The 27,750-nt window shown below is 41.8% G+C and overlaps 1 pseudogene; it reads left to right on the forward strand.

Moving 5' to 3' along the window:
• Positions 1-15,870: 15,870 nt before the first annotated feature.
• Positions 15,871-27,750, forward strand: part of LOC134729871 (C-terminal-binding protein 2-like) — a 36,094-nt pseudogene continuing 24,214 nt past the window's right edge.

A 27,750-nucleotide genomic window follows, 5' to 3' on the forward strand; every position in this document is an offset into this window, starting at 1 on the left:
GAACAGTTGATAATACTGTGAGTTACACAATGTTAGTTAGTGTTGGCAAGTGTCAGGAAAGAACCGGAAATTTAAAATCTGACTGCAAGCCAGAGTTAGGCTGGGGTAACAGGGAGGTAGATTTAAGGCTCTGCTTGCCACACATTTGGAAAATGCATGAGAAAACTAATTCTCTTTTGGAGTGTTAAAACAACTAAAAAACAGGCGATTGTGTTGAGGTGGCTCTAGTGTCCTGAGCTCTAAGTGGAGAGACAGGCAAAGGCCTCCCTAGATCCAAAAAGCTGTCCATTCTTCTCCAGCTGTGCACCTGATTAGATACTTTCCACTCCAGCACCCATGATTGGATATAGTTCAATTCCCCATCATGCCCCCTCAGGCCATGAGTGATATATGTGATTTGACACTGGGTTGAATAAAGCAAGAATTACAGGTTTTTTCTGGATCCTTTTCTGGCAGGGCTTCCTCCATACACTGGACACTGGCCCTGCCTGTAAAATACTTGCATTTACATTTGTGTGTAAGATTATTTTTATTTATGAATAATATATATGTGTTATTCATACATGGAAGCAATATAATGACTATTATTTTAAAATTTCAGATTTTTTTACCTTCCTGGCACATCCAGGTTTTAGAGCAGGCAGCCTGAGATTTCAAAAATGAGGCAATTCTCTAAGAAATAATATGTGAGGCACATGTGAATTTTAAATATTCTAGTAGCTACATTTTAATAAATACGCCAGACATGCTTGCCTGTGCCTGTAGGTCGAACTGTTAGGGAGACTGATGTAGGAGGATCACTTGAGGCCAGGAGTTTGAGACCAGCCCAGGCAGCATAGATAAAGCCATCTCTACAAAAAAAAAAAAAAAAAAAAATTGAAAAATTAGCCAGGTCTGGTGCATGACTTCAGTCCCAGCTACTCAGAAGGCTGGAGCTGAAGGATCACTTGAGCCTGGGAGGTCAAGGCTGCAATGAGCCATGATCACACCACTGCACTCCAGCCTCACTGACAGAACAAAACCCTGACTCAAAAAACTCATCTCTGGAAAGGCATTTTCTTTTTCTGCAACGTAGCCAAATAGCTAAGTATGTATTGAAGCCATCCTTTAATTTTTAACAAGGCAAGAATGTTTTCTAAGACCCCAAACTCCAGATATGCAATGGGGCAAATCCTGAAGCGTACATGGATATCTCTCACAGCTAAAGCATTCCTCACCCCCATCCAGCGCTTCTTACCCCTGGTGCAAGAGAATCACCTACGGGGAGGAAAACTTTCAAAATCCCTTAAACCCAAGTTGTAACTGCTCAATTAAATCAGAATCCTTGGAGTTGGATCTGAAAAAAATATGGTTTAAGTTGTGCAGGTGATTACAATGTGGAGGCAAGCCACAAAACCATGGCTTTAACCAGCAGCTTTTGTTAGAAATGATTTCTCAAATGAATGTAAAAACGTTTGCTGCTGAATTGTGACCCTTCAATTTTATCTGCTTTTCCTACAAAGCATATTTTGCAGACCCAGGCTCGCTTCTCCTTTTGTTCCTGGTTCACCCAGTGCCGTGTGTGCTCAATGCATCCTGTGCATGGGTCACTGTGCTGTGTGCTCTGGCCTGGGAGAGCATCATTCTTCGGGGGGAACCTTTCTGAAAACAAAGCTGCATTCCAAAATGTTAAAACCATGCTACTTACTGTATTGAGGTAAAAATTAAAAGACCTAGGGGACTCATCCAAAAGTTAAAACATAAATAAATATCTTGGTACATTAATATACACCTGATGATGTCCTGAGTGAACATGCTCCACTTTAAAACAAAACAAAACATTACTATTATTCTAAAATATTAATTTAGGACTGTTATGCAGATATGTACTATTTAAATTTTTATTGATGAATAACATGCATACAGCAATATTGGAACAAAATATTTATGGAATGCTTGATGAATTATTACAAAATAAATACACTTGTGTGTCTAAGAATCAGATTTGTTCATGCCCTTGACACTTTCTCCTTCCCAAAGGTAACCAAGATCTTAAGAGCTAAGTGCAGATAAACTTTGTCATCTTCTACAAGTGTTTTATTGCAGATCATTGAAAATGTATACACAATACAAAAAAAGTATAACAGACCAGTCACTCAGCTTTAACAGCTACTAGTCATGTATCATTTTTGTTTCACCTATACTTCCAGCCATTCTCACCCCAACTTCATTATTTTTTAGGCTTTTTGGATAACATGTATATTCATTGCAAGGTACAATGTGAACTGTAAATAGTAGAGAGATGGGGTTTCACCATGTTGACCAGGCTAGTCTTGAACTCCTGACCTCAGGTGATTCACCTGCCTTGGCTTCCCAAAGTGCTGGGATTACAGGCATGAGCCAATATACTTGGCCTGAGAATTCATATTTCTAACAACGTACAAATCCATAGGGCACACATGACAACTGCAATGTCTATCTACAGTAAATACAGTTTGATGAATAAAATGAAAGGCAATTGACCTAAGGTGAAAAAAAAAAACAAAAACAAAAAATCAAAGCATGGGTACTATGTGCTATCTGTAAGAGCATTTGGTTAAGAATAACAAACAAACCAGTTTTATCATTTTAATAACCGAAATTGGCAAAATTTCTAGTTTTTCTTTCATAAAAATGCTCTTTGCAAGAAAAAATTTTCATATAGTGAGAGCAAAAATGGCAACCATTTGCAAGTAAATGTCTTGTGAAATTAAGTAGCACATATCAAGCTCATGACGTTCAGATAGTTACCCCTAACTCAATCATTTACACAGCAAGTGCAGATAATTCTCATAACTCCCTATTAAAATTATATTTGAATGCCCTTACAAATTGTGACTATTTTTAAATAAAGCTCACTAAATAAATTTTGTATGTGACATATGATAAATTCGCCTTCAAGTCACCTTACATTTACTTAATTTTATTAGCCAGTATCTGTCTACTACCTAATAATACTTGGGGATTCTCCCTCCATTTGCACAGGCATCATAGCTGGGAAACAGGGATTCAAAAAACCCAGGCTGTTCCCTACATATGTTTCCTCCTCAGACATCAGTTCATCAGTCAATCAAGTCATGTGAGAGTGGAGGCCATGTATTCCCTATTATTTTTGGGCACTCTCCTCCAAGGAGGAAAAGGCCAGGAGGTCCTGTTAGAGGATGCACTCTGAGAGGCCAGGCTTCCTAAGGTGTGAGAGTTCTAACCAGCTGGTGTAGACTTTTCAGGAGTCAGGAAGGAGGCAGGCATTCCAAACCTGGAGCTTCATCACCTTTTGTTTCATCTCAAGACAGTTCTGAGGGGCTGTTTTGGAACGTGTCTGCAAGGTGAACATTGACGAAGAATGTGGGCTTTGCTGTGACTCAGATGAGATCTTTCATGGGGAGGCAGGAATTCAATGCCCAGAATCTGGGCTGGTGTCTTTGAGGTCAGTAGGTTGCCTCTTTGTATCCAAGTCCATTGTTACTAGGTTGGAGGCTGGAGATTCTAAATGGCTTCCAGACTGCCTCTCTGGTTCTCTTTGGGAGATGGGGTCTGAAAAAGACAATGTCAGTATTTTTGGGAAATTCTAGAAAGTCTGCTTGGAAACGTGGGAAGAGCTCTTGCCTAGTGCCTAAATGCTCCATTTGCAGCTCTAGCCACGTAGATGCTTGGTAGGCATAAAGCTGGGTTTGCATTTATATCAGCAAAACCTATGTCAGAGTTGAAGAAGTAGTCAGGACAAAGTGTCTTGGTCGCAGGCTGGGGAACATCTTAGAAGCAAACTTCTAGCCTGCTGACTCTTGCAGTGAGTGTTGGTTCCTGGCTAAAGCGCCTTGAATGCAGCATGAGGCCAATCCATGAATCCAACTTCTCATGGAGAAATGTTAATATTTTTTCAGTTTATTGCAATCAGGGTGAAACTACCATGCTATTGGGTTGCTTACCTTTTATTATTTCATATAAAATCTAAGACAAAATACATTAAATGCTTATTGACATATGTATTTATTCTTCACCTGGCTGATAATATCTGCCTAATTTTAAACTTTCTTCCATTTTGTAGGTTTCAACTTATTTTATTGTAAGATATTATTAAATCTAATACAGGCATTGTCACTTTTACATATAATTTTATTTTATTTCATGTATTTCCTATTGGCATTTTACATTTAAATTATGGAGCACTTCATCATATAAAAAGCTTCATTTATATTTAAACAGTAAGTCTTTGGGTTTTTTTGTCTTGTAATTTCCATATTACATAGTAATGAAATAAACATTAATGTTTTCAGGGTATTTTAAATTTTAGATAATTACTCATTGTATTCATGTGAAATTTGTTTTTACTGCATGTGCGGGTTGGAGAACTGTTTTCACTTCTGATTCATCTTTACTCTTATCTCCTCAGAACTCATACCTCTTGCAGTTGGGGGATTGCAGTTTATAATTCCAATAAATGGGGCAAATTCAATAATAACATAATACAAATGAATTTGAATGCAGGACAGGTCTTCAAAGCATACACAACATGGGTCTACATATGTACAACAATAATAATTTATAAGTTACAGTTTGGATGGAAAGTAAAAGTACTGAAAATTTGTTAAAGTAAATTAAAATGGAGATCACATCTCAATAATCTCTGAGCAGACAAAATTAGTTAGGTCTCATAAGTCATTTCAACCTTGCTTGTTTGCAAATACAAGCAAAACTTAAATTATTTCTTGTAGCTGCCTATTTAAAAAAGAGAAATGAAGCTCAACCAATCAGGAGTAGCCAACAACCTTATATAAATAGAAAGTGTCCAACAAGGTAAACAGACAAACAAAAAACAATAAAAAAAAAAAAATTTGTGCTACCACCAATCAAATGTTTTCTTTGTTTCTACATTTTTCAAATAAATACTTGCTTCTTACATTGTCAATAAGCACTCAATATCTTTCTGTCTGATATTTTATAATTTATCAATTGCTCTTACTCAAATAAACACTTTGCAAATTCATTGTGTCTCAAATTACTTTTTAGCAGAATAAAATAAACTAGGAATAAATATTAGAAAAATATGTACATAATATGGAAAAAACATGGAAAGTTTATGAAATATATGAATGTACACATAAGCAAATAGACAATTTGTATCATATTCTTAGGCAGAAAAACTCAATATTATCAACATCAATTGTCCTTAAAGTTATTTATAAATTCAATTTTGTTCCTATACTGATACCATTTAATATTGCAAGTAGACGTTACTATAAAATATTAGATAGATGAAAACACAAATAAGAATAGACAAGAAAATTCTTAAAAAAAAAAAACACTGGCAAGCCCTGTGAAAAATCTTGATTGATTAAAAATCTCATAGATCACTGAAACTAAAAATTCAGAAATAAACCAAAGTGCCTAAGAAAGTGTCATAGTGCATCCTGGCTGCTATAACAAAATACCTTGGACTGGGTAAAGGATAAATAACAGAAATGTATTTTTCACAGTTATGGAGGCTGGAAAGTGGAAGATCAAGGCAGCAGCAAATTTAGTATATGGTGAGAGCCCTGTTCCCCATAGATGGTACCATCTTGCAGACTGGATAAGGGCATTCCCTTCAACTTCCTTTGAAAGAGCACTGATTCCATTCATGAAGATGAAGAACTCTTGGCTTCAACACTTTCCCAAAGGCCTCACACCTAAAATTATCCACATATGAATTTGAAAGAGGACATAAACATTCAGGCTATAGCAATAAAAACTACATGGGGGATGGCATCATTTATACATGAGGTGTAAAAATGTGACGTTCTTATCACAAAGGAAATAAATGATTTATTCTTCATGGCATATATCAAAATAAAGGTCCAATGAAAATATTGTTTATAAAGATAAATCTATATGGCAAAAAATTAAGTGTTGATAAGGTTAACCCTACAGTTTGCATCACGATGTTCAAGGTTTCAGGGAATGAACAAGGCCCCGGAGTTTCATCCTGTGACATTTTCCTGAAAGTTGCTCATGCTGTTATTCAATTTGAAAGTAGATAATATTGTTTTTTTCTGTTCCGATATTTACTAAATTCAAAATAATATAGGGCTCTTTACACGTAATTCTCAAACAATCATCCAGTCAGTGGGGCTCTGCTGAGGAAGGGCACAGACACATCCACACAAGTATAATGTTCCTCAAATAGAAGACATCTCCCTGTGCTGGAGCCACCTATGTTGCACTCGATCAGAGGCTTTCTCAGGATATAATTTCTCTGCAGCCCTACCACAGTCTTAACCCTGATAATCCGACTCAGAAGGTGACGGATGAACACCCACCCTAGGGTTCTAATGTAATGGATCCTCTCTTAACAATCCCTTCCAGGGATCTGGGATCTTTCCTGGATTCGTCGGCCACACACAGCTAGGCTCAAAATTTGAACAGAAACTTTGATCCTCGTTGGCCCTCCTGAGCTGTCCTACCAGATTCTCTAGAAGTATGCTTCTCTAATTGCTCCTGAGACACACTATCTAAGGGTATCTCCCTGTGCCAATATAATTGATCTCATAAAGTGAGAAGGGAAATAGGCAAGAGTCCAGCTAGGCTAGAAGCAGTGTCTAGGGTTCCTTACCTGATTTATGTCTCTGACTTACTTAAATATTGACAAATACAGATTCATCTCTACGTGGTAGAAAAACAGAAGGAGAAATCCCAGTTCATAGAGGAAGAAGAAAATGCAATCAATGCTGTCTAGAGGCCCACTTAAGCTCAGCCACAGGGTGCTAAGTCTCTTCAGGAAAAAGCAATGGTTGTCCATCATCTGAAAAACTGTGGCCTTGAACCAGGGGCACTGAGAGTGCACACTGCCCGCTAGAGTTCCAAGCCTACATCGCAGAGAGATAGAATAGTCTCAAAGGATTCTTAAGGGTAATGTGGAGACCAAAAGGAGATGAATCCGCAGCCTCTGCCTTACCGTCTGATCTAACGAATAGTATTTCCAGACCTTTTTGTGGGCTGCACCAGGGGTTATTCAGAAAGGAAAAAAGTTGTTAATGTCCCACCATTTCCCGTAGCTTCCGAGGTCTGTGTTGTTCATTCCCCAGGTTACAGGTTGTTGTTCTCCCACTACTTCCACAGAATCAGTGTATCTCATTCCGGTACCTATAATCTCACTTTTATTCTAGTCACCCTCTACTTTTTTCTAGACATTTTATCTAGTAGAGCCAGGTAAAATAGAGACAAGAATATTTACATAAAACTTAACTAGAACTAAGTTGGAGTCCCATAACTGCTACTAGGCTGGGATGCAACTAAGAGGATACAAAAGCCAGGCTTGCCTAGAATTGCAGTTATCGGAAAGAAAGTCACATTTCACCCAGGAATTATTAGCATGAAATTCCAACTTTGTGAAATAGATTCCTAGATCCCCCAACCATTTCATCCTCATCTTGGAGGCAATCAGGAAGAGATAATAAACCATATCTAATCAACAAATTATCTAACCAACATGTGTGGAAAAGAAGAGAACATCATAGAGTTGGCTCATTTTAGTACATGTGGTGAAAAATGCCACAAAGTCAGTGCTCAATTGGGCTCAAAAGCCTAAAAGATGGCACAGATTAGCTTCAAGGGACACATGGTGTGGCTGGAGTCGGCTTACTGTTATGCTGAAGATGTCGCGAGTGGTGACTGATATCTCAAGAAGTGGGCCAAAAGTCCACTTCTGGTTATTCTGCTAGGTATGGTGTAGGAATTCTTAAACCATGAGACAAACAGGTCAGCTTTCACCAGCAACCCCAAGTCTGGCTTGCAGTATTAGACTCTGCATTAGACACAGATTTAGGCTCAATCTGCAGCTTGATTGTGGTCACTCTCTAGAAAACAAACCCTTACCATGGATTTCTAGATGAGTGATCCAGTTAGATCAGCATCTGAGATTGTTTCTGGTTGGCAGCCCAAAAGACATTCAGCCAGTCTACAGTTTCCATTGTAGACAACCAAACAGATAGAATATGTGCAATTACCCCAAACCCTGAGTTCTGACCTTTGAGAGGAGCAACCACTCATGTCAGGTTCGGTATGGCTGGCACAGATTAAACAGCCACAGTGGCCCAGTGGACATCATGAGGTTTCACCTTCCCTGACTCATCTATGAACCAGGACCAGTCATATAGGAAATGCTCAGTAAATTGGGGGCCCCACAGAGACAGCAGCTTTGCTTCAGAGGATAGAAGGAGGCACAAAATTTCTACCAGCTAGGGATGCTCTAGCCCTCTATGGGTGAAACTGAGTTTGGCAGGAGTTCTGCAGCAAGCTCTTAGCTGACTTTCAAATCAGTGTAACCAGTAGTGTGTCACTGAGTCCAAAAGGCCAAAGAACACTTCTAGGTGGAGTCTAGTCCTTTACTGGAGGCTCCAAATGTCAAAATCAAGATTTTCTTGACCTCAGGATGAATTGATCAATGCAAATCTCCCCAAATATTTTTACTCAACCTTGATTGGATAGTAAGACTCCAGATTTTTTAATCCTCACTAAAAATAAATATCTGATTTTTTCACCTGGGATCTATGTATGTGTGTTGGAGCATGCCTTTACCAATCAGCATAAAGTTACAACTCTCCTTTAGCTTCTACTTTCTGCTTGTGCAGAGTTTAAAATACAGAGGTGAGAGCTTAGGGTTTTCTGGGTCTTTTGCTAAGCATGTGCCTGACCCTGAGCATCGCCATTTCCCCATTTCCTTCTTGACCCCGAAGACCATTACCACAGTCTCAATTCCCAGCAGCTTTTCCTCCTAGAGCTTTTTGGCATGATTATTCTTAGACCCAACTGATATCCTTTGTTCCTGGTGGACTGTGTAGTTCATTTCCATTTAAATGCTTTTACAAACATTAAGCTATTGATTTAAGATTTATCTGCTTTTTAAATTAAGTAATGCTGCTGTTAGCTTTCCACAGGACTTGAGGGTTTAAAAAAAGGAGGAAAATAATTATTTTATGCCAATAGTATGAAAAAGAGACTGCAGATGACTATATTAATAGCAGCCAAAATAGACTTAAAAACTTTCAAGAGACAATAAGACATCATATAGTCATAGAATATCCATTTGGAGGGAAGATAGAAATAGTTTAAACCCATATATAATAATTAAACATTTAGATATGAAAAGCATAAGTTGACAGAATTAAAGGGACAAATAGACAGTTCTAAAATAATAGTTGAAGATGTTAATATTCCACTCTGAGTAATGAATAGAAAAATGAGATAGATGATAAATTAGGAAATAGAGGACTTGACTAACTCAATGAACCAAATTGATCTAACAGACAGATACAATATACTCCATCCAACAAAAGAGACTACACACTCTTCTCAAATGCACATGGGGAATTCTCCAGGATGGGCTGTATAGTAGATCTCAAATTAAATCAGTAACAGAAGAAACGCTAGAAAGTTTACAAAATTGTATAAATTAAACAACATACCCTTAAACAACCAATAAGGAAAGGAAGAAATCACAGAGGAAGTAGAAACATACTTACAGAGGAAGAAAAATGAAAACAAAACATATCAAAAGTTATGGGAAACAGCAAAAACAGTGCGAAGATGAAAAGTTTGCAGCTAAAATAAATTTTAAAAGAACAAAGATTTTAAATAAATAATAACTTTATCACCTAGCAAATTAGAAAAATAAGACCAAATTAGATGCAAAGCAAAGAGAAGGAAGAAAATATTAAAGATTTTAGCAGAGATAAATGCAATACAGGTTATACGAACAACAGCATTCCAAAAAAAACAGAAGTTCATTCTCAGTTCTTCAAAAAATTAACAATTGGCAAACTTTCAGCTACACACAAAAATAATTAACAGCATATTCACATACTAAAATGAGAAATGAAAGTGGGACATTACTACCAATTCAAAGAAATAAAATGTTTTAAAAAATGTACTGCGAGCTACGATAGGATGATAAATTGGAAAACCTAGATAAAGTGGGCAGATTCCTACGTATACATGACTTGATTACAAATAAATACAAAATCTGAATAGATACAAAACTACTAAGGAAATGGAATCAGTAATTAAAAATCTCTTCTCGAAGAAAAGCCCTTGTTTTTCTGGCTTTACTAGTGATTTAGATCAAGCATTTATAGAACAAAAATCCTTTCCAAAGTCTACCAAAAGCCCGAAGAGAGCAGTTCCAAACTTATTCCATGATGCCAGCATTAGCTCACACCAAAGCTTGACAAAGAGACTACAAAAACCCATTGACAAATATCCCTTATGAACACAGATGCAAAACTACTCAGCAACATCCTAGCTAACTACATTCAGCAGCATACTAGCAAGATTACAACCCACGACCAAGGGGAATTTATTATTGGAATGTAAGGAAGTTTTAGCATATGGCTGGTTTCAGTGCAGTGGTGTTTACAAATAATTGATCACAACCAGTATAGATTTCTTTATTCTTTTTCCACTCTCACTGGTTCACTTAGCTAGCCTTTCTTAACAAATGTTTAAGCATATGAAAATTAATCAATGCATATGCCACATTAACAACATTTTTAAAAATATTCTCTCATTAATACAGATAATGTATTTTACAAAATTCAAAATATTTTATAATAAAAACAATAAATTAGGGATAAAAGGAAACCATCATTGTAAAATTCACATATAAAAACCCATAGCAAACAACATATTCTAGAGAAAAAGATCACAATTCTTTCCTCTAAGCTCAGAAGACAGACTGAATGTCTGCTCTTGCCAGCCACTTTTATTCAACACTATATTAGAAGTTTCATTCAGAGAAATTAAAAAAAGACAGTGAAATAAACTGCATCAAAGTTGGTACAGAAAATATATTCTTATATGTAGAAAATCTTTAAGGTTCCACAGAAAAAAAATATTACAACTAATAAATTCAGCTGAGTAGTAGCATACAAAATCAACATAGAAAAACAAACTGTATTTTTGTAGTAATATGAATAATCTGAGAACAAAACTCTGAAAACAATTCAATTTACAATAGCATCAAAAGAAGAAAGTACTTAGGAAGTAACCAAGAAGTAAAATGCCAATTACTTTCGTGTAGATATAAAAAAATCAATTTTTAAGTTTATGGGGAATCTCAAAGATCCTTAAATTGCAAAAATAATTTTGAAAAATACCACAGTTAGGGAAGTCACACTTAATGATTTCAAAACTTACTACAAAATTCCCAAATAGCATGCTACAAAGAGACTAATGGAGTAATACAGAAAGCCAATATAAATAAACCCTCATATATATGGTCAAATGATTTTTATGGGAAATGAACTGCCTTTCAAAAATTAGTGCTGGGGAAATTGAGAGCCCACACGTAAAAGAGTGAAGCTGGGCCCTTAACTTCTACTATAAAAAAAAAATTAACCAACTGGATCAAAGACCTAAATGTAAGAGCTAAAACTACAAAATTCTTAGTATAAAATGTAGGTAAAACATGTCATAACACTGGATTTGGCAGTGATTTTTTTTAACAGGACACCAAAAACTCAAGAAACAAAAGAAAAATAGATAAATAGGACTGTATCCAGAATATACAAAGAACAATTCAGCAATAATAAAACAAACTACTTGTTTAAAATATGGGCAAAATACTTACTTAAACAGACATTTCTCTAAAAATTATGTGAAGTGGCTAATAAGTCCATGAAAATGTACTCAACAAAACTAATCATTAGTAAAATGAAAAGCTAACCCCAAATGACATATCACTTAATACGCATCAGCATAACTACTACCAAAAGAAAAAAACAAAACAGAAAATCACAAGTGTTGGTGGGGAAGTGGAGCAATTAGAACACTTGTACGCTGTTGGTGGAAATGTAAAATGCTGCAGCTGCTATAAAACAACAGCATAGTGACCAAATAATTTACACACAAAATCACCATACGATTCCGCAATTTCACATCTGGGTATGTAGCAAAATATGTGAAAGCAAAGACACAAAATAGTACACATACACCTAGGCTCATAGCAGCATTACTCACATCACCCAAAAGGTTTTTGAATTACCCGTGTCGTTTGAATTATGATCAATGAATAAATAGATAAAATGTGATTCATACATACAGTGGGATATTATTCAGTTATGTAAAATAAGGAAATTCTGACACATGGTACGTCACACATGAACCTTAAGGACATTGTGCAAAGTGACATGAGCCAGTCATAAAAGGACAAATACTGTATCATTCCACTTATGAGATACTGAGAGAAGTTAAATTCTGGAAACCCACGTGGAAGAGTGGTTCCTAGGAGCTGGAGGGGGAGTAACAGGGAGCTTTTATTTAATGTGTATTGAATTTTGGTTTTGGAAGTTGAAAGAAGGTCCCTATGAATGGGAATAATAGTTGGAAAACAACGTGAATGTAGTTAATTTTTCTGAGCTGCACACTTAAAATAGCTAAAATGGTTAATTTTATGTATACTTTGCCAAAATATAAAAAATAAATTTAAATAAACTATAGCTACCTGAAATAACATGAATTAATATCATAAATATAAAGTTGCAATAAGGAAAGTAGATGTAAAAGTATACATATTATATAATTTCACTTATATAAAATCCAGAAAGTGAACACAACTGAGGTTCTGGCTTCCAGCAATAATGAAGCAGACTAGTTCGTTGAATAACTGTTTCACAGATAACTATAATAAAGCTTAATAAAATACTACATTTTGCCATATAGAAACGCGCACTGTTTAAAGACTGAATGAAGATTTTATCTATGTCACTGTAGAAGAGATAAGGATTGGGGTTTGAATCTATTCAAATTAACTCCCTCTTAAAATAATAATTTTCAAAGAAATACAACAGAATCCAGAGTCCCTGTAGTTCCTATTTACACAATTTAAAAATTCATGAGATGCGTGAAGAAGCATGAAAATGTAATCTATTCACAAGATAAAAAGCAGACAATAGAACCTATTCCCAAGATGTGCAGGATGCTGCAATCAGTAGATAAGATTTGAAAGAAGCTATTGTAAGTACGTTCATGGGGGTAAAGGAAAACAGTCTCATGACAAGTGACAAGATGTGTAACTGTACACTCCCAGTCTTTTGGTGACAGGGCTGTGGGACTGAGGAGGGAAATTAAAGAAAAATAAAATTAAAAAGCAAGAGGAATACATTTTCTTGTATTAGGCTGACTTGTCCCAGAGGCATCAACAGGCACAGCGCAGACCCAGGAAAAGTCTTGATAATATTATCTTATGTGCTCTGGAGGCTCTCCCAACACTCCCCCAACATAGGGAAAAGAAAAACAAATTTCCTTTGTTTTACGAAATGAGTTTATAGATTCTTGTTCTCTGTAACTAGTGACTTCAAGCATTCTGTTTTATCGAAGAAGTACAATGAAAAGTCATGAGAAGCCTGAGTAGGCTGAACTATAGCTGCTTAGGCACCATAGTGAGGGTTATAGCATAATCCCCTGCCGAGGGAAACCTAGAAAATGGACATGTGGGTTGCTTGGCAATGGTCTTGTGCAATCTTGTCTTTGTCCTGCCTCTGTATTCCTGCCTTCACGCCACTGTAAGCTTGCTTCAAGCTGGCCCACCCCCTTTTGTGAAGTGTGTCTAAAAGTCAGGTTCTGTCTTTTTTCCGGGCCCAGTCTTTTTGACGTGAGTTAGCTGGTCCTGAGTTTCACGCGCATCCGTATGGAGAGACCACCAAACAAGCTTTGTGTGAACAATAAAAGCTTATTTAATCACCTGGGTGCAGGCGGGCTGAGTCTGAAAAGAGAGTCAGCAAAGGTAGATAGGGATGGGGCCGTTTTATAGGATTTGGGTAAGTAAAGGAAAAAGGGGGGTTGTTCTCTGGCGGGCAGGAGTGGGGCTCACAAGGTACTCAGCGGGGGAGCTTTTGAGCCAGGATGAGCCAGGAGAAGGAATTTCACAAGACAGTGTCATCAATTAAGTCAGGAACAGGCCATTTCCACTTCTTTTGTGGTGGAATGTCATCAGTTAAAGCAAGAACCGGCCATCTGGATGTGTACATGCAGGTCACAGAAGATACGATGGCTTAGCTTAGGCTGAGAGGCCTGACACTGAGTGCACTCAATAAAAATTCTCCTGTTTCAACCCGAGGTCTCTCTCATCCTCCTGAATTCCGCAACATGAGAATTCCAGCATGCACCAGGTTCACAGGACAGTGCGCGGTCACTGAAAGAAGAGTGGGGCGGGGAGGGTGGTGCGCGGCTGTGGGCACCTCTTGCGCTTGCTGGGAGATGTAGTCTTACAAAGACTCCCAGCCCTTTGGTCACAGGGCTGCAGCACCACAATTCCAGCATACACCGGAATCAGGGGCAGTGCGCGCCAGCAGAGGAAGAGGTAGAGCTGTGCGTGACTCGCTGGGCTTGATGGAAAATGTAATCTCATGAACACTCCTTAATGAACAGTGCGCCTCACTGGAGGAAAAGGCGGGGCTGTGCAGGCCTTGCTCTTCTTGCTGAGAGATGCAGTCTCATAAGAACTCCCTACCCTTTGGTCACAGGGCTGCAGGACTACATTCCCATCATGCACCGGGATCAGGGATAGCGCATGTGCCTGGGCGAAGAGACAAAGCTTTGTGCGCCTCCTTTGGCTTCCTGGGAGATGTAGTTTCATAAAGACACCGAGACTTTTCATTACAGGGCAGCAGGACTACAATCCCAGTATGCACCAAGATCAAGGATAGTGTGCATAACTGGAGGATGAGGCGGGACTGTGCACGCCTCGCTGGGCTTGGTGGGATATGTATTCTCATAAGCATGCCCAACCCTTTGGTCACAGGGCTGCAGGACTACAATCCCAGCATGCACCTGGCTAAGAGACAGTGCTTGTCACTGGAGGAAGAGGCGGAAGACTACAATCCCAGCCAGCACGGGGCTCACGGAAATTGTGCGTCACTGAAGGAAGAAGCGGCGTTGTGTGCTACTCGCCGGGCTTGCTGGGAGTTGTATTCTCATAAGCCCTTCCAGCGCTTGCATCACAGGGCTGAAGGACTACACTTCCAGCCCCAGCATGCACTGGGCTCGGGGACAGCGCGTGTCACTGGAGGAAGAGGGAGGGCTTTGCGCTTCTCTCTGTGCTTTTTTGGGAGATGTAGTCTCATTAACCCTCCCAGCCCTTTGGTCACAGAGATCCAGGACTGCAATCCCAACATGCACCCGGCTCAGGGACAGTGCGCTAGTCACTGCAGGAAGCGGCAGATCTGTGTGCACCTCCTGGGCGTACTGGGAGATGTATTCTCATAAACACTCCCATCCCTTTGGTCATAGGGCTGCAGGACTACAATCCTAGCATGCACCCAGCTCAGTGACGGCGCGCTAGTCTAAGGAGAAAGAGGCAGGGCAGTGTGCGCCTTGCTGGGCTTCCTGGGAGAGGTAGTCTCATGGCCTCTCCCTGCCCTTTGGTCACAGTGCTATAAGACTACAATCCCAGCAGGCATGGGGCTCACGGATAGCCCGCGTCACTGGAAAACAAGAGGAAGGTTGTGCACACCTCGCTGCGTTTGCTGGGAGATGTTGTTTCATAAAGACTCTCAGACCTTTTGTCACAGGGCTGCAGGACTACAATCCCAGGATGCATCGGGATCAAAAACTGTATGCGTCACGGGGAAAAGATGCGGGGCTTTGTGCCTCTCCCTAGGTCTTCCGGGAAATGTAGTCTCAAAAACACTCTTGGCCCTTTCGTCACAGGGCTGCAGGACTACAATCCCAGCATGCAGCGGGTTCAGGGACAGTGTGTGTCACTGGAGGAAGACTTGGAGCTGTGCGTGCCTCGCTGGGCTTGCTGGGAGATGCAGTCTCATAACTACCCCAGTCCTTTAGTCACAGGGCTGCAGCACTACAATTTCAGCATACCTCTGGCTCAAGGAGAGTGCACTAGTCACTGGAGGAAGAGGCAGGTCTGTGTGCGCCTCGCTGGGCTTGCTGGGAGAGGTAGTCTCATAAACACTCCCAGCCCTTTCATCACATCTCTGTAGGGGTACAATTCCAGTATGCACGGGGCGCCGGGGAAGTCCGCGTCACTAGAGGAAGAGAAAGGCGTGTGAGCGCCTTGCTGGGCTTTCTGGGAGATGTTGTCTCATTATTTCTCCCAGCCCTTTGGTCACAGGGCTTCAGGACTACAATCCCAGCATGCACCCTGCTCAGGGACAGCGCGCGTCACTGTAAGAACAGGTGGACCTGTGCTGTTCTCGCTATGCTTTTTGGGAGATGTATTCTCATAAACACTCCCAGCCCTTTTGTCACTGGGCTGCAGCACTACAATCCCAGCATGCAACGGGCTCAGGGAGAGTGCGCTAATCAGTGGAGGAAGGGGCTAGGCTCTGCACGCCTGGCTGGTCTTGCTGGGAGATGCAGTCTCATAAACACTCCCAGCCCTTTGGTCACAGGACTGCAGCGCTACAATCCTAGCATGGACCGGGCTCAGGGAAAGTGTGCGTCACTGGAGGAAGAGGCAGGGTTGTGCGCGCCTCTCTAGGCTTGGTGGAAGATGCGGTCTCATAAACACTCCCAGAACTTTCATCACTGGCCTGCAGGACTACAATCCCAGCATGCGCCCGGCTCAGGGACAGTGCGCATTACTGGAGGAAAAGGCTAGGCTGTGGACACCTCCTTCTGCTTGCTAGGAGATGTAGTTTCATAAAGACTTCCAGAACTTTCATCACAGGGCTGCAGGACTACCATACCAGGTATGCACTGGGGTCAGGGACACGGCCCGTCAGTGGAGAAAGAGGCGGGGCGGTATGCGTGTCCTTAGGCTTGCTGGGAGATGTATTTTCATAAACACTCCCAACCCTTTGGTCAAAGGGCTACAGGACTAGAATCCCAGCATGCGCCAGTCTCCGGGGCGAGGCACAGTTCTGGAAGAAGGGGCAGAGTGCTACACGCCCCACCTAATATGCTGGGAGCTGTAGTCTGTTAACTAACTGCTCTCAGCCTGTTTGTCGGTAGGCTTCAGAAATATAATCCCAGCATGTACCAAGAACCGGGGTGCATAGCCCTGGAGGGAGGGAGAGAGCGGTGTGGGTGTGGACTTCCCGGTGTGCAAAGCACTGCTGAGTTCTTATGCTATGCCGACTCTTTGCCAAGGAGAATGAGTACAGAGGTGGACCTGGAGGACAGGTCTGCGCTGAGCATTGAGAAGGGTATTACCCTACGTAGACACCTTACCTTTGCCCAAATCAGGCGGGTTGTCCTCAACCGATTGGCCCTATCCTTCTCAGGTTCTTCTTTCAGCTGTACCCAGGGTTCTTTCCAGAGCATTGCGCCTTCTGCAGCCCAGGGCGCTGCCTTCTTTCCTAAACTTCTGTGGAAACTGTCCTGATGTCTGAGACACTGTCCATTGTGCCGCAGCCCTCTTTTTACTCTAGCCAGAGCTCATGCTCAACAGCTTTTGAGAGAAATCTTCCACGTGGCCTGCTTATGAACAGCTTCAGAACTCTGCAGGGGGTGACAACGTCTGTGCCTCCCTGGAAATGTCACTCTCAATGGCGCCTTTTTCACGAATGTGAAAGTCAAGGCATCAGGAAGGTTAATTATTGGGTGGCACAAAATCTGCTAAGAGCAAAGGAGAAGACCCCATTTCCGAGGAGTGAGACTTGTGAGCCATTTTCATCCACCCATTTAAGCGGACAAGCTCCAAAATGCAAGCTGAAGCTGCTGATTATTTAGGCATTTTACGCTTGAACTCATCAGTCTCATCTCAAGTCACGCCTGACTTGCCAGTGTCTCAGAAACACAGATGGGACCTGATCTCTCAGGAACAGATAGTGTTCCAGGTTTGTTGGAGCGACATTTAAGATGTGGAGCACTTGGGGTCCTTTGAAACCCGCTATCTTCATTAGGGACTTTTACTTCTAGACAGCATGTGCATTTTGATTTTATCTATCCTCAAACTGAACTTTTGCTCATTTTAATAGTAAAAACACATTCCTGGGTGGAGACTTAATATGCTAATGAGACATGCAATGTATGCACAAATATGTACAGCTACTGCACATGTGCATCCAGAAAACGACTCAAAACCTGCTTCCTATAACACTTCTTTCCACCTTCTTATGAATAATCACGTAAAAGTCCCAGAAGGAGGGTTTCTTCAGTAACAATTAATGCTGTCTCACTCTTATGAGCAGGCTGCCCTGGAATCTCTTTCTCAGAATGTACCGTCTATTCTGCACTTAATTTTCAAAGTATTCTTGTGTGTGTGTGTGTGCAATAAATTACTCTATGCGGTACTTCTTTTGCTGCGTGTTTCTTGTTTAAATTCTTTTAAACTAAGAAAATAAGAACCAAGGTATTACATCAGCCATCAACATTTCTTGTGCCATGGCCCGGAGAGATGTCTGTCCGCTTCATTAATTTCACTTTCATTTTACTCGCAGTGAATACTATGGCACTTCCAGACTACCTGGGTAACTATCGCTGGTTGTTCCAGCGCTGTTTCACTAACGTTCTGGGGAAACCCTGTCCCTTCAGGCTTTATGGATTTCCCAGCTCCTTGAAATTGTTCTTCAACAGTCTTTCTTTGCTGAACAAAAGATGCACAGTCATGTAGATGCCCAGTCGTAGGGTTTAAATCTGAGCATTGCAAGTGTTATAATTGGGCATCATAAATGGCAAGCCAGTGAATTAGGGAAAGGCTTGTCAGCCAGACATCTGCTCCCTAGCGAGCAGTGGGGGTCATCTCGGCAGGGTTGGAGATGTCCACCGCTGGTGAGATAGGACGGTGTATGGCAAATGCCTATGACCTCCTAGAGCTTCAGTTAATGGGGTTTCGAGGGGATGCACTGGACACCTTGGTGCTTCCACTTGGCCCATGGGGATGCCCATAGTCTCCTGGACTTTAGTACATGTTCTCTCGTTGCAGGATTCTCTCAGCACCATGGGAGTCACTTCCTCTATTGACACTGAAACACACCTGGGATGTATATTTAAAAATTGAAACAGCTTTTGGCTAGATGAATAAAAAAAATTATCTTCTTTTGTAACACTATTTAGCCTGCATAGAGATTAGTTCACGAAACATGGCTGGAGAATGAGACTGTGAACGTTAACACCATTCTACAGCTAGATCTTTTCTGTAGAAATCAGGGAAAATGGTCTGAAGTATCCCATCTGCAAGCCTTTCTGGGCTGACAACAAAACCCAGCTCTACGCAGCACCTGTGGGCTAAAGCCTAGTAAGCCACAAAGCCCCTCAGAACCATTAGAAGATCATCTGTTTTAAGGGTAAGGGACCCCAGACACCACAGCCCAATACCAGCTCCAGATAGGGGCCCTCAGAGGCCTACACCTCCTTTAGAATCCCCAGCGTCCCCACACTATCAGTCTTCTGTAGAATCTAAGCTTGTTTCATCTCCTCCTTATGCTCCTCTTTCGGCCTTTGCCAGGTACAATATAGACCAGCCCATCTGTAGTTACTCACAGTGGAGCTTCACACCATGCAGGACCAGATAATTTGATTCCCTTACAGAAAGTACCAAATGGAGAGAGGACCATCAGAGTGTTTGTTCTCTTCTCAATAAATGATCTAATCCAATGTAAGCAACAGCTCTGATGGCTCTCAGAGAACTTCAGCGCATTTACTGAAGCCTTCTAGGCTCTAACTTTGACCACAATTCAACTTCACCATCCATAAATGGACCCAATGACTGCTGACCACATAGCTGCACAAAACTTTTTCTTATTGGCAAAAAATAGTAAAGACTTAAAACTTTTGCTGCTTTCACCATTTTAATGCAGAATACTTTTGCAGCACAAATGTCACCATAAGGTGGATCCTTGGGAATCCAGTACAAACTATCTCAGAAAATCTTAATGTATCCCCAACGAGCAGCAGAGGGCCTCAATAGACTTCAACAACATCTGAACTCTATGGCCACTGTAGTCCAACAAAACCAAAGAGCCTGGGATATTCTCCTAGCAAGGCAAAGAGGAACATGTTTATATCTAAAAGAAGAATGCTGTTTTTTGAGATCAATCAGTCTGGTTTAGTCCAAGACAATATTAATAATATCATCACCCAGGCAGACAAAATTGAATCTCTAGGAACTTCCATGGGAACATGCAAGCAATGTCCATTGCCTGCCTTGCTCTCTTTAATAGTACCAGACATTATTATACTTTCAGCTTTTACTTTTATTCCAATTTTGTTTAAAATGTTAACTGATTTCTTGCTCTCTTGCTTGCAGCAGCTCCATGTTTGCATGATGGTTGGCAAGGCTTTCAACCTTTGGCTGCCAGCATCTTGCCCACTGGCTCCGTGAATGATGTTGTTTACACCCAGTTAGATCACACAGGAAGAAACTTTAAGGCCCAGGCTAGGCAGAAGTAACACCCGTCTCAGCAGGAAACAGCTCCAGAAAAAGTGGCTTAACCCCTCAACCTCCAATAAGATGATTGCCCTAAAATCTCTTAGGGGGAAATTGAGGCAGAATAGATAGTCCAGAAAATGACCATGATCTCGGGATACAGAAACCATGGTGACTGTACGGCCAACACAATAAGCCTTAGCATTCGCATTGTAATTGGGCTTATTCAAGCAAAGCTATCCTCATTAAGGACTTTCTGTTCTAGAGAGCATGTGCATTTTGATTTTACCTGTCCTCAAACTTAAATTTTGCTTATTTTAATAGCAAAAAAATACACCGCCTAGCCAGGCACGGTGGCTTATACCTCTACTCTCAGCACTTTGGGAGGCTGAGGAAGATGGATCACTTCAAACCAGAAGCTCGAGATTAGACTGGCCAACATAGTGAAACCCCGTCTCAATTAAAAATACAAAAATTAGCAGGGTATGGTGGTGCATGCCTGTAATCCCAGATACTCAGGAGGCCGAGGCACGAGCATGGCTTGAACTCAGGAGGCAGAGGTTGCAGTGAGCAGAGATCACACCGCTGCACCTCAGCTTGGAAAACACGGTGAGACTCTGTCTCAAACAAACAAACAAACAAACAAACAAACAGAAATACACTCTTGGGTGGAAATCTAAGATGCTAACGAGACATGCAACATATGAACAAGCATGTACAGCTACTGAGCATGTGCACCCAGAATACCACTCAGAACATGCTTCCTAGCAACTCCTCTTCCCTCCTCCTTATTAACAATAATGTAAAACTGCCATAAAGGGGTTTCTCCAGCGACAATCCACGCTGTCTCACTCTTATGAGCAACCCACCCTGGAATATCTCTCTCAGGGTGTACTGTATTCTGCACTTAACTTTCAAATATTTTCTTTTCCAATAAATTATGCTGTACTTTTTTTCTTTGTGTCTCTTTTTTAAATTCTTAAAAACTACGAAGACAAGAACAGAGGTATCACATCAGTTGGCAACACAGCAATAAGTCAGCCTCCTTCTTGTAAGCATAGCCCATGTAGAAAAGGAGAGTCACATCACCTAGGTGCTGGATCCAGAGACATGTCACAATTTATCCCATGCACAAAGTTAAGGTCATTGAGGAGAGTCGTATTAAATAGTTTCTGGGCTCAGGGATATGTCACAATGGCTCCTGTGAGCAGAGATCCAGCAGCATAATCACATAACTGGTGTGCTGGACACAGCGATAAGCCACCCTTTCATCTGTGAGCATGACCCAGGCAAGAAAGAAGAGCCACAGCATTTAGGTGCTTGCTGCAGAGGTACTTAACAATCTCTCTTATGGGCAAAGCTCAGGTAAGAGAGAAGAGTCAAATCTCCAAGATGATTCATGTAGAAATTTGTCACAAGAGACTTTTTAGGCAGGGCCCATGCTGGATCTTCTTATCTTCCAGAAGTTAGGTCCAGGGATACGTCAGAATACCCAAAATGCACAGGGCTCAGTCAATAAAGGAGAGTCACATCACCCAGGTGCTGGGTCTAGACATATGTCACATCTCTTGTGGGGAAATCTCAGGTGAAAAAGGAAGGTCCCATCAAATAGTTGATAGGCCCAGAGATATGTCACATTGCCTCCTGCTTGAAGTGTCTAGGCCAAAGACTCACATCACATTGGTGCTAGGCCCGTGTTCATATATAAACATTCAACCAGAGTTGAAATGGTGGCTCATTTCTAAACCCAGCTTATAGGCAAGGGAGGACTCTCTTATCCTGACCTAGTTAATTGTAATGATGTTGACTCTCATACCTGGGCTTAATGCTACAAGTATGATCTTGGGTCCCTACCATTAGGAAGGTCTCAAAGTTGATTACAACTCTCATTCATACTGTATAGGGCCATTGAGTAGTACATAGAGCGTGCTAACTGGGCCGAGCACATAGGTGAGATTGTGACACTCATATGCACACCCAGCCAACAGTAACTATTGTCAACCTCTCACGGGAACACAGGTCAGTCTGCGGAGGAATTGAGGTTCTCATACACAAATCCAGTCTGGTGTTGAGACGGTTATTCGTGGGCTTAGACCCAACATACAGGAGATGTTGAATGTCATGCCTACAACTGAGACAGTTGTGGGATTGTTAATCTGATTCCTGGACCATTCTGCAGCTTTCATTGTGAAATTTGCCAGTGCCTAGCACCTGAGTGCCTTGACGGTCTTGCATGGACCCAGCCCACAGATGCGATATTCACATATTGCTGGATCCAGCATATTGAGGATGTAACTCTGTTCTTCTTCCTTGGCACTGCCCACAGTGAGCATTTTGACATATCGCTAGACCTTGCACCCAGGTGATGTGCGTCTCCTCTTCTGCCTTGGTGCTGCCCACAGGAAGCGTTGTTATATATAGCTTGGCCTCGCACCCAGGTTATGTGACTCTCCGGCTTGCACACTGCCCATATGGGACACTGTGTTATATTGCTGGGTCCACTACTCAGGCGATGTAACTCCCCTGTCTGGGCCCTGCCTTACAGGGGCATTGTGATATATTTCTGTGCTCATCAGCCAGGTAATGTGATTCTCTTCTCCTGCCTGGTCCCTTTACACAGAAGGGATTGTGACATGTTGCTGGGCTTAGCACCAAGTTGATATTGATGTGAATCTTCTGCCTGGATCGAGTTCACAGAAGGCATTGTAAAATACCTCTGGGTCCATCACCTATTTGATATGACTCTCCTCTCTTACCTGAGCGTTGCCCATAAGAGAGATTGTGACATATCTCGGGGTCTAGCAGTGGGATGATGTGACTTCTCCCTGCCTGGGTCATGCCCACAGAAGGAAGTGTGACTTATAACTGGGCACAGCACACGGGTGACGTGATTCTTCTGCCTCGTCCCTACATACAGGAGTCATTGTCAAATACCTCTGGGCCCATGATCTAGACTATGTGACTCTCTACTTCTAGGGCCTGCTCACAGTAAGGATTGTGACATATTACTTTGCCCAGTACCTACATCATGTGACATTTCTCTCATGTCTGGGCTCCTTCTTGGAGATGAATGTGACATATAGCTCGGACTGGCCCCTAGGTTCTATAACTTCTCGTTTTTCAAAATCCTACCCACCAGGGGCATTGAAACATCTCTCTGGGCACTTCACTTAGGTAATGTTACATTGTTGCCTGGAGCCTCCCCTCAGGGGGTATTGTGTCATATTGCTGGACCCAGTACCTTCATGATATTACTCTCCTTTCTTGCCTGGGCCTTGTATACATTGTGTATTATAATATATGGCTGGGTTCAATGACTAGGTGATGCAACTCTTATGCATAGCACCTACGCACAGGGACCTTATGACATTTCTTTAGCTCTGACTCTCCTCTTTTTCCTTAGCCCTGCCAAAAAGGGAGGTGGTGACATATATCTGGACCTAGCAACCAGCTAATATGGCTCTCCTCTTTTGCCTGCACCCAGCATATTTTAGGTGTTGTGTCATATCCTTTGTCTCAACACCTGCAGGATGAAAGGCTCCTGCTTGAGCCCAGCCATCAGTCAAAATCGTCATTCTCCCACACGAACATGGACCATAATTGAGGTTCTGAAACTCACACCCAGAGGCAGTCAAAAGTTGGAAAGTTGGCTCTTATAAGTGGATATGGTCTGCCAGTGGGTTTGTTACACCCTGACCGAGATCCAAAACACTTGTGAGGCTGTGACTACACTAAGATAAGTCAGTTTTCAAAAGGGATTAAGGCTCTCATGGAAAAAATCCATTCCTCCATTGAGATTGTGACTTATGCATATAGATGCAACATACAGGAGGCGTTCACTCTCATACCCAGAACTGACACTTATGTGGGATTGTTAATCTCATCCATGGACCTTCTTGCAGGTGTGATTCTGACGTACACCTCTAGCCAGCACCTGAATGTTTTGCTATTTTTGCCTGGGTGTAGCCCACAAATGAGATTGGGATATATCCCTGAATCCAGCATCTAAGTAATATGCTTCTATTCTCCTGTCTTGGCACTGCCCATAATGGGTATCCTGATCTTTCACTGGTCCTGGCACTTTGTTATGTGACTCTGTCCTGTGCTTTGCCCATATGAGCCATTGTGACATATTGCTGGGTCCAGCACCCAGGTGATGTAACTCTTGTCTAGGCTTTGCCTACAGGGGGCATTGTGATATATCTCTGCACTGATCACCCAGGTGATGGGACTCCCTTCTCCTGACTGCTGCCTGTTCATAGCAGGAATTGTTACAAATCGTTGAGGGCAGACTGTAGGTAATGTGACTGTCTTTTTACTGAGCGCCACCCACAGGAGGCATTGCAAAATATCTATGAGCCTCTCACCTAAATGAGGTGACTCTTTGCCTGGGCCCATTTTTCAGGGGCATTGTGACATATGGCTGACCTCAGCATCGAGGTGATGTGAGTTTCTTCTATGGCTAGTGCTCTGACCAAAGAGAGATTACAATGTATCACCAGGCCCAGTACCTGAGTGATTGGACTCTCCCCTCTTGGCTGTGTCCTGCATATATTGTGTATTGTGACATATCACTGGGTCCATCACCTAGGTAATGTGACTCACGTGCATGGGCCATTTCCACCTGGGTATGATGACATATCTTTTTGTTCATCACTTAGGCGATGCAACCCTCCTCTTTGCCTTCGGCCCCGCATAATTTAGCTATTGTGATGTATCACTGGGCCAATAGCCTAGACAATAGGAAGCTTCTGCCAAGGCCCTGACTACTGGGGGCCTTGTGACATTGCTCTGCATTTATCACCTAGAAAATGTGATCCCTCTCATTTCTGCCTGAGCCCTAATCACAAGAAAAATTGTAGCATACTTCTGGGCCCAGCAAACAGGTGATGTGTTTCTCCTGCCTGTGCCTTGTTCACAGGGAAAATTGTGACATATCGCTGGGCCCAGAACCCAGGTGAGGTGACTCTGCTGCATGTGTCGTGCTTTCAGGAGGGAGCAAGAATATATCCCTGGCAGAACACCTAGGGATGTGACTCTCTTGCCTTGTCCCTGTCCTCAGGGGAGACTGTGACATATCCCTGACACAGACCCAGGTGATGAGACTCTCGTGCTTCGTGACTACCCAAATGTGAAGTTGTTACATATATTTTGGCTTAGCACGTAGATGTGATGATGACATTCATACCTTAAACCAACCAATAGGAGAGAAACTTTCTCTCATAGCCAGGCTTAACAAAACTTGCAAAATTATGGGTCTTCTCTTACTGTGAAGGTCAGAGAAAATAAACACTCTTGCATATCATATAAAGCACTCAGATGGTACAGTGTCATCACAGGGTCCAGAACACAGGTGAGATTGTGTTCTCTGTGTGCACACCCACCAATCATCTGAATTGTCATTCTTACACAGGAACAGAGGTGATTGTGGAGGTCCTAAATCTCATACCTGAATCAGTCCACAGTTGGAACTGTAACTATCATATGTGAACATCCGATCACAGTTGGGATAGTGACTTATTTCTGAACCCAGTTTATGGCCAAGTAAAGATCCTCTTATCTGGATCCATCCAGCTGGAGAGATGTTGACTCTCATACCTGGGCTTATGGCCACAGGTACAATCATAAGTTCATATCAGCACGAAGACCTCAGAGTGGATTATGTTTAATGCATACTGTACAAGGCCCACAGGAGGTACATAGTGTCCTAACAGGGCCCAGCAAACAGGTGAAATTGTAACACTCATGCACACTCTGGTGACAATAAAAGTTACCATCCTCAAAAATGGGCACAACTGGCTGGGCGCAGTGGCTCACGCCTGTAATCACAGCACTTTGGGAGGCCAAGGTGGGTGGATCATGAGGTCAGGAGGTCAAGACCATCCTGGCCAACATGGTGACACCCCGTCTCTCTACTATTTATGATTATGATTATGATTATGATTATGATTATTTTGAGACAGAGTCTTGCTCTGTCACCCAGACTGGAGTGCAGTGGCACCATCTAGGCTTACTGCAACATCCGCCTCCCGGGCTCAAACAATTCTCTTTTCTCAGCTTCCTGAGTAGCACGGACTACAGGCTTATGCCACCATGCCCAGCTAATTTTTGTATTTTTAGTGGAGACGGGGTTTCACCATATTGGTTAGGCTGATCTCAAACTCCTGACCTCAGGTGATCCACCCACCTTGACCTCCCAAAGTGCTGGGATTACAGGCATGGGACACTGCGCCTGGCCACCCTATCTCTACTAAAAATACAAAAATTAGCTGAGCGTGGTGGCATGTACCTGTAATCCCAGCTACTTGGGAAGCTGAGGCAGGAGAGTTGCTTGAACCCAGGAGGCAGAGGTTGCAGAGAACCGAGATCGCCCCACTGCACTCTGGCCTGGAGATAGAGTGAGACTGCATCTCAAGGGACCAAAAGAAATAAGAAAGAAAGAAAAAGAAAGGAAGAAAGAAAGAAAGAAAGAAAGAAAGAAAGAAAGAAAGAAGAAAGAAAGGAAAAGAAGAATGAAAGAAGAAAGAAAGAGAAAGAAAGAAAGAAATGAATGAATGAAAAGAAAGAGAATGAAAGAAGAAAGATAAAGAAAGAAAGGAAAAGAAAGAATGAAAGAAGAAAGAAAGAGAAAGAAAGAAAGGAATGAATGAAAAGAAAGAATGAAAGAAGAAAGAAAGAGAAAGAAAGGAAGGAAGAAAGAAAGAGAAAGAAAGAAAGAAAGAAAGAAAGAAAGAAAGAAAGAAAGAAAGAAAGAAAGAAGAAAGAAAGAAAGAAAATTGACTCTCATATATGGATCTTGTCCACAGGTAGGTGGGTGACTCTCAAACCAAAATTCATTACATCTGTGAGACTGTAACTCTCCTAAGGGGAGAAATTCTTCTCAGCCAGAGAAGACTTATTTATGAATCCAGTTCACTGTTAAGATTGGGACTGGCGTACTTAGGCCCCACATACAAATTCTCATACTTGGAATCTGGACATGTGTGAAGTTGTTCATGTCATCCCTGTTGCTTTCTGCAGGTGGGATTGTGACATACATCTCTGCCCAGCTCCAGAGTGTTTTAGATGTTTCCTGTGTCCAGCTCACAGATGGGATTCTGATATATCACTGAAGCCAGCACTTAGGTGATGTGACTCTTATCTCCTGCCTTGGTGCTGCCCACAGGGGACATTGGGACATATCACTTGGCCTTACACCTAGGTAATGTATGTTTTCTGTCTTGCATTAGTGCTACTCACAGGTGCGTTGTGATGTATTGCTGGGACCCACATCCAGGTTATGTGACTCTTCTGCCAGTGCCCTGTCCACAATGGCCATTTTGACATATTGCTGCATCCAAAAGCTAGATGATCTACCTCTCCTTCCTGAGTTTTGCCCAAGAGGATGTTGTGAAATATCTTTGTGCCCATCACCCGTGTGGTGTGATTTTCTT

The sequence above is a fragment of the Pan paniscus genome, chromosome Y, assembly GCF_029289425.2.
Source record: "Pan paniscus chromosome Y, NHGRI_mPanPan1-v2.0_pri, whole genome shotgun sequence".
Taxonomy (NCBI): Eukaryota; Metazoa; Chordata; class Mammalia; order Primates; family Hominidae; genus Pan; species Pan paniscus.